At 51.2% G+C, this 8,278-nt stretch overlaps 1 long non-coding RNA gene across 1 annotated transcript; it reads left to right on the top strand.

The window, feature by feature from the left end:
- Nucleotides 1-6,485: 6,485 nt before the first annotated feature.
- On the top strand, nucleotides 6,486-7,979 carry LOC134756817 (uncharacterized). The gene is made up of 3 exons (XR_010130086.1): nucleotides 6,486-6,719; nucleotides 7,474-7,546; nucleotides 7,835-7,979. It is a non-coding gene; the product is annotated as an uncharacterized lncRNA (long non-coding RNA).
- Nucleotides 7,980-8,278: the final 299 nt, after the last annotated feature.

Raw genomic sequence — 8,278 nt, 5'->3', positions numbered from 1 at the left:
TCCAGATGTGTCCTTTCCATGAACTGTAACATGTTGGAGACATAGCCCTTGAAACAGAGTTACTCAGTCCAATATAAAATAAAATTCCCAAACCAAAGAAAATTAAAAACTTTTGCCTGGAGGCATTGCTGCGCACAGCCTGTGGCTGGACGAGGTTCGCGTGGGTTTGCCTGGAGGCGTTGCTGTGCGCGGCCTGTGGCTGGACGAGGTTCACGTGGGTTTGCCTGGAGGCATTGCTGCGCGCAGCCTGTGGCTGGACGAGGTTCACGTGGGTTTACCTGGAGGCGTTGCTGCGTGCGGCCTGTGGCTGGACGAGGTTCACGTGGGTTTGCCTGGAGGGGTTGCTGGGCGCAGCCTGTGGCTGGACGAGGTTCACGTGGGTTTGCCTGGAGGGGTTGCTGCGCGCAGCCTGTGGCTGGACGAGGTTCAGTGGGTTTGCCTGGAGGGGTTGCTGTGCGCAGCCTGTGGCTGGACGAGGTTCACGTAGGTTTGCCTGGAGGGGTTGCTACGCACAGCCTGTGCTTGGACGAGGTTTGCGTGGGTTTGCCTGGAGGCGTTGTTGCGCACGGCCTGTGGCTGGTGGACGAGGTTCACGTGGGTTTTGCTGTGAAGAGGTCTGTCCAGAAGTGGGGGTAGAGAAAGGGTGATTTTTATCGCCGAACAAGTCATGTTGTTTTAATCTCACCAGAAGTTTCATCTAATTTGAAATAGAAAAAGATTCATTTGTCCATTCATACTTTTTAATAAGTTAGAAAATACTTAGTGAGTGCTTGCTTTGGGCCGGGCATTCTTCTAGTCTCTGTGGATTCAGAGGTGAAAGGTGTGGCCCTGTTGTCCAGGAATTCAGTGTAGGAAGAGGGTAATTACAGACCATAGATACGCACGTGCTTTCCTTCTAGAAGGCACGTTCACGCGTATTCTCAGTTTACCTTCGCGAAACGGTGGGGTCACACCTCATGCTGTGTTTATTGTGCTGATGGGGAAATGAAGTGTCTGGGAGGAATGGCCTCGAGGGCTTCCATCCCCACAGACCCTCCTTGGCTCTTTCTAGGCTCTGCAGGCCTCAGGGTTCTTGCAAGGCCCAGCTCACGCGTGGCCACTTCATTGCTGCCCGGGTAGGGCTCTCTGCGTGATGTCATGTGGCCTTCGTGGTGAGGGGCAGATGAGAACTGTATTTCTTCTCTCTAGTTTTGCTTGGTGTTATTTCAGTTGTATTAATCTTGTGTCCCCAATTCAACTTCACCCTGCCTGAAGGTGAGTTCATGCCTTGAATATGTTTATTTTTTCAGACCAAACACTACAGATTGAAGCTGGGTGCCTGATGGACACCTGCTCGTGTGCTTCTCTGTAAGTATTTGCATCGTCGCAGCTGCACGCACCCATTTCGCTGAGACTCACTGTTGCCTCCATGGGGTCCTGTCCTATGGACGATCCCTGTTTAGTTGGGAACTCGGTGCCAGGAGCTCAACTTGCTCCAATGCTTCCCATCCTACTAAGTTCTACACTGACTACAGTGGTAGGTAACGTCTGTTTTCCTGCAATGCTTAAATATTGTTTCTACCTCCACCTTCGGCAGCTATGTGGCAGACATTTAATCATTGTTAGGCAAAAAAGACCTAAAGTTACTCTGTTAGCTACTGCACCCTGCCTGGATTCCCCAGGCCACATGTCTTAGATAGCCCCACACAGCTTCAGATATTGTTATTGCTTCTATCCATTCTGCTAAACTGAGCCATGGTTAATAAAAGATGAGAATTGGCAATTTCCAAGTTTCTAAGAGTTTAAAGTTATAGGAAATAAAAGACATGATGTATTCCTCAGAGTAGGCTCACTATTGTAACAACGCCTCCGAATTTTAGTAGCTTACCAAAATAAGAACATATTCTTCACTTGCATGACTGTCAAACATAGGCCAGATGAGGGCTGTGCTCCACAACACCGCCCAGGAATCTGGGATCCTCCCCTGGGCTCTAGTAGCTCCATGGACATCTGCAGGTAGAATATAAACAAGGCAGCTGGGAGGAACTGGTGAGATTTCAGAGGAGGCCTAGAGGTGGTGGCCATCACTCTCCCTCCCAGTCTCCTGGCCAGGACTTGGTCACACAGCTGCACCTCACAGCGAGGGGCTGGGCAACGCGGCCTCACCCCGTGTCCAGGAAGAAGAGTGACCTGCCGTGGTGAGAATCTCCACTCCTGAAGAGCACGTGATTAGTCATTTACACGTCCTGATGTTGTTGCTCAGGGTCTCCTCCTACCAGGGGAGACAGTGGAAAACAGTGTGCATTGCTCACAGTGAGGAAGCTGGTTCCTTGGCTGGTCTGTGGGTCACGTTGCTCATCTCCATGGGGACAGCGGCTACTCTTCACCATGCTTCCTGTTGCTGGATTGCAATGGGAGCCATGCCATCGATGCTTTGGGCAAAATAGCTGATGTATGGCTCCTCGTCAGTTGCATGCAGTGGCACAGATGCACCATGAAGCTTGTAGTTGGGTGTCTGCACCTCTCAAAACCATTTCCAGCTGGACAATCAGGCCTCTTGGTGCTAATGCACCTGTGAAAGGCAAAGACCCTCTCATCATTCCATGAGCCATATGCTGGCTCTATGTGTTTATGCCTGTCTCCCATAACAGGTGACATCGTTGAGAATGAGTAGCGGGGGGTGTCCGATAGCTGCTACTTTGAAGTAAAAGGAATTCACTGATCCAGCTGCAGTGGATCCCTAAAGCAAGGGCTGCTTAACACGTATACTCAGGTTGCATGATGGCCGTGGAGTACACTGGACTCAGCACCAGGACCCCGTCTCTCATCACCAGCTGTGTGTACGCCTTGGTGAGCTCCTTAAATCTAAACACATGAGTATCCTTATTTGTCAAAAGAGGATTCAAATTTTAACCCTGCATAACCAAAAATACAGGAATTACTTAATGAAGGGGTTGTTGAGAAGCGATAAACTGAAAGGTAAGTCAAAGCCCCATGGCAAATGCAAATGGCTTGAAAATGCAGGAAATGCTTTCATCCTGGAACATTCGCTGTTCTACCCAAGTCAGGTCTGTGTCTCTGGAGGTGCACACGGAGCTGTCCCTGGTGGCAGCCTCTGCCAAGGACTGTGTGGCCGTGGGGGCAGCTTCTGCCGAGTGTTGTGTGGCCCCGGGGGCAGCCTCTGCTGAGTGTTGTGTGTTCCTGGTGGCAGCCTCTGCTGAGTGTTGTGTGTTCCTGGTGGCAGCTTCTGCAGAGGGCTGCGTGGCCCAAGTGCGTGTCCTGCCTTTTCCTGACTTCCTCTCTCTACTTCCCACTCTCACCTGGCACATGATAAAATGTAGTCTACATGAATATTAGGATTTGGATTTCTATCTGGACACGTGATTTACCTATTAATCAGACACCAACCACATGAATGATTATTAGAGGAATATTTAACAAAAGCTACATAAAAACAGTTTTTGAAACTATTTGGACTTCACTTCTCATAACATTCTTAAAAACCAAAGTTCAGTGTGTCTTCCAAAATGAAGAAAAATTACCCTGTTTTACCAATGGTTTTGGGTCGCTAATATCATAAAATGAAGGATGAGTTTTCAAGCCTGAAAGACAGTGTATTTACTAAACAATTTCTTAATAAATTCATTTATTCATGCACCCATTTGTTCATGTGCCCATCCGTGCATTCGTCACTTAGCGGACGCCTCCTGATCTCCAGCGCCCGCGATAGGCACTTCCCATCCGGTGAGGTGTATGGCCTGACTCATGCCCGGGGGACTCATGGCCTTGAGAAGGTACATACAGAAATAACGTCCTAAAATAAGTTCCATGAGCTTATTCCATGAACTTAGCAGGTTCCATGAGCTCATGTTGCAGGGGTTGGAGACTGACTCTGAATTGGGGGCGTTGGCCCCGGGGGTATAGAGTCCAGTCAGGGGTCGGGGAGACTGATGGGGCTGCTTCTGCTGCTGTTCTGCGGCAAATCTAGGACTCAGCAGGAGACATTTTTATTTTCCTCCCACTTGAGAAACCCTCGTTATTGCTCAAATAAATGCCCACCCCCACCCACCTCCACCACCTCAACAACCACCTCTATGGCCAAGGAGGTCAGAATGGAGGGGGGCAGCTTCCTCCTGGAACCCAGTCGTGGCAAAGGACAACCACGAAATCCTGGCCGGGTCCAATCGGGGCTCATCGCGTCGGGAACAGCAAGAAGCAGGAGAGTCTGCAATGAAACTGGGAAATTGCGGAGGCTGGGCAAGGGGTCAGCACCGCCAATAAAGGAGGAAATGTTTCCATGGAGGAGCTGTTTCTCAACTGAGGCATGCCTTTCAGATGCGTAAGCTTTAGTCATGCTTATAACAATAATGAAATTTTACAGATGAAAAAAATGGGCCTAAAGGGTTAGGTGAGTTGGCCGCGGAATGTGATTAGCTCATGGGGAGGATGGTGTGGATTGAAGCTTGTCTAGCAGGAAAGTTTATTTACTTTAACTGCCCATGATGCCTCTCCTAAAAAACAAGTCTTGTGCTTTCCACGTGTTTTATCTTTCTTTTGCTCTCATACCCTGGCTTCCAACAAAGACCTTTTCTCCTTTTAAGTCATGTCTTAGCTCATATGAGTCAGAAAGCAGGTGACATAAAGTTGTCTGTTTTCCCCAAATTTCCCATCCACTCGCTCCTTGCCAGGCCCGAGTGTCCCCATGATTATGTTGAAGCTTGATCTCCATCGCAGTAGCGTTAAGAGCAGGGCCTTTAGGGGGTGATTAGGTCATGAGGGCTCCTGCCTCGTGAATGGGTGGAGTTTATAAATGCGTATAAAAGAAGCTTCACACAGCAAGGGGGAGAAACCTGTTCCATGGTGAAAAGTACAGCAGCTTAACACACCTGTGTGAAGGTTTGAAGGCAAGGTTGGAAGCCTCAGAACATGGTGTTATCGGGGTGAGTTCACCATCACCCACAGCTACGATGGAGTGGAAGACTCAATCATTAAAAGTAACAGATTTTTACTGAGCCAAATTATAGAAGCCTGAGGCCATAAAGGCAATGTTAAAAATTCACTCTTCCCCTGATTGTTGTAGAAGAACACACAACAAAGTTGAACATGCTTGAATGTAAATTTTCTCACCATGACTTGTTGTAATATATTACATTATCAAGGAACATGAAAATGAAATGTGCTTTTCTAGTTTTTCGGATGCCATTCTCTCAGTCTCTGCAAGGCTTGGGAAGTGGCCAGCCTGAAGGACAACGAGGCTGTGTCTGATCATGGGGTGCTACTGAAAAAAGTGACAGAAATGTTGGAATGATGTACGATGTCCCCTGCGCTCTGAAATAAAGGAGAGCTGCCTCCATTTCCAAGTCAAGAGGTGGGTATGGCTGAGGTGGGCCCAGGACTACACCTGGCATGGCTGTGGCCCAGCGTGCGGCTGACGCTGATGTTGGTCTCTTCACTCCGGGGCCCAGGCTTCGCCTCTGCTCCTCGCCTTTGCTTTCCCTCAGAGCTGAACCCAAGTCGTCCTTCCCAGCTGCTCTCTCATGGTAGGGATCCCACTCAGCAGGGCGCCGTGCCGGCTTAGCACCAAGTGACCAGGGGAAACAAGACAGGGATGTGCCTGGGGAGCCTCTTCTGGGGCCCTACTTACTGCCATCGCAGGGACCCTAGGGGCGTCCTCCGGGGTGGTGTCACGGGCTCTAGACCCACAAGCAGGGTTGGAGCCCCGGCACTACCCACATCTGTCCAAGTGATATTAAACCTTGCAAGTCTTTCTTTCCTGTGAGAAATAGAAAAAGCATATTTCCTACTTTAGTGCATGGGTGAAATGAGATAACCCATCTCATGCATGAGAGTCCTGATGGGTGACCCTACAGTTCCCTGGCAGGCCCGCAGGCACGCAGAGGGCTCCGCAGGCACGCCGGGGGCTCCGCAGGCACGCAGGGGGTTCCGCAGGCACGCCGGGGGCTCCGCAGGCACGCAGAGGGCTCCGCAGGCGCGCCGGGGGGCTCCGCAGGCACGCAGAGGGTTCCGCAGGCACGCAGGGGGCTCCGCAGGCACGCCGGGGGCTCCGCAGGCACGCAGAGGGCTCCGCAGGCACGCCGGGGGCTCCGCAGGCACGCAGAGGGTTCCGCAGGCACGCCGGGGGCTCCGCAGGCACGCCGGGGGCTCCGCAGGCACGCCGGGGGCTCCGCAGGCACGCAGGGGGTTCCGCAGGCACGCAGAGGGTTCCGCAGGCACGCCGGGGGCTCCGCAGGCACGCAGAGGGTTCCGCAGGCGCGCCGGGGGGCTCCGCAGGCACGCAGGGGGTTCCGCAGGCACGCCGGGGGCTCCGCAGGCACGCAGAGGGCTCCGCAGGCGCGCCGGGGGGCTCCGCAGGCACGCAGAGGGTTCCGCAGGCACGCCGGGGGCTCCGCAGGCACGCCAGGGGTTCCGCAGGCACGCAGAGGGCTCCGCAGGCACGCCGGGGGGCTCCGCAGGCACGCAGGGGGTTCCGCAGGCACGCAGAGGGTTCCGCAGGCACGCCGGGGGCTCCGCAGGCACGCCAGGGGTTCCGCAGGCACGCAGAGGGCTCCGCAGGCACGCCGGGGGGTTCCGCAGGCACGCAGGGGGTTCCGCAGGCACGCAGAGGGTTCCGCAGGCACGCCGGGGGCTCCGCAGGCACGCGGGGGGTTCCGCAGGCACAGCCACTAGAGATCGTCTTTTTCATGTTCCCAGTCATTTTGCTTCAGGTGCTCATTTTGAAGGTATTTAGGGAGCCGCAGTTGTCTTCTACGAGGCTGTGTTCTTCCATTTCATGGTATTCGTTAGTAAATAAAAGTTATAAATTTGTATGTAGCTGAATTGATTGGCATACTTTAACATTTGTGTTTCTATAAATTATTTAAAATACTATGTTATTTTAGTTTTTAATGAAGATACTCATCATTTTCCCCCTAAATATTTTGAAAATTTACTTTTTATATTAGATCTTTAATCCACCCAAAATACACAATAGATGAACTGTCACAATTTAAAGAAAATACAACACACATAATAGAAAACTGGGCAAAAGATCAGGCAAGTTATAGAAGAGAAAAATGAATAGCTAGTACATTCATGAAAAGATTCCAGCCTCACTAACAATCAGTAACATGTGAATTTAAACCACAAGGAGATGACCCAGTGATTAAGTGGCAAATGTTTATGCCTCACAGACAAAGTGATAGAGAATGCTGTCTTCTGCTGTCTTTGGGCATTGCCTCTGCCCGGGGGCTGTGCCCTCCACCTGTGGGTTTTGTGATTTACGGATTAAATCTTCCCGGTCTATCCGTCTTCCACACTTCCCATCTTTAGAAACTTTCCACGCTCTTTTTCTAAGTCTTGGAGGATTGTTTAGTTTTGTTTTCTGTTTAGTTATTGAATTAAGTGTCCATTGCCACAACATATGACTAATTTAACTTGTGAATCTGTGTTAAATATATGTGATTACATATTCTGCTATTTTTCCTCCTTGCTCAGCCTTACAGAGAGGGAAGTCTGTGTTGCATATTGACTTCTAATCAAGTTATGGCCTCCATCAGAGACTACAGAGGTAGGCATATATCCCTACATTTCAAATCAAGAGAAAAAATAAGCAACGATGGCTTCACCTGCAAATGCATGTTCTTTGTTTGGTGAACCAGGAGACTGAGGGGCTGGGGTGACTCTCCTCCGGGCCCCTTTTCTTTCTCTGGTGAGTACTGGGCTTGGGTCCAGTGCCTGAAAAACTGCCTCACTTGGGCCCAGCCTGCCCACATGTCCTGCCAGGTCTGGGACAAGCCCCCTCCGTCCCAGTGCTTTGTTCAGCATTTTGCCACCTTTTTTGTGTCTCTGCTTCCAGAGCCTGCAAACCCATTGTGGAAAGGAAAGCAGCGGGGTCGCCCGTGCCCCTCAGCCATGCCCAGCCCCAGCCTGTGGGTTTGGACACCCCTCCCGCCCGGGTCCTTCCACTGACTGACTAGGGGTGTAGAGACACTGCAGGGATCAGAACAGTGAGTTAGTCTCTTTGGTTTGGTTCCATCTCCACTGTGTCTAGAGAAATGTCAGGAAGGTTCATGCAGTGTCACGCCATGCCTCCTTTCACATGTGGCCTTTCTCCTGTGGCCCGTGCTAATCATTTCTGTGAAGCACTAGTGGACAGAGGGAAGTTACTGGGTGACATGGTTTGGATCTGTGTCCCCACCCAAATCTCACGTTGAATCGTAGTCCCTACTGTTGAGGCCTGGTGGGAGGTGGTGGGGCCATGGGGGTGGAGTTCTCATGAATGCTTTAGCACCACCTGCCT

The sequence above is a fragment of the Gorilla gorilla genome, chromosome 12 (genome assembly GCF_029281585.2).
Source record: "Gorilla gorilla gorilla isolate KB3781 chromosome 12, NHGRI_mGorGor1-v2.1_pri, whole genome shotgun sequence".
Classification (NCBI taxonomy): Eukaryota; Metazoa; Chordata; class Mammalia; order Primates; family Hominidae; genus Gorilla; species Gorilla gorilla.
Note: the sequence above shows the minus strand (reverse complement) of the source record. Positions and strands in the feature narration are given on the sequence as shown.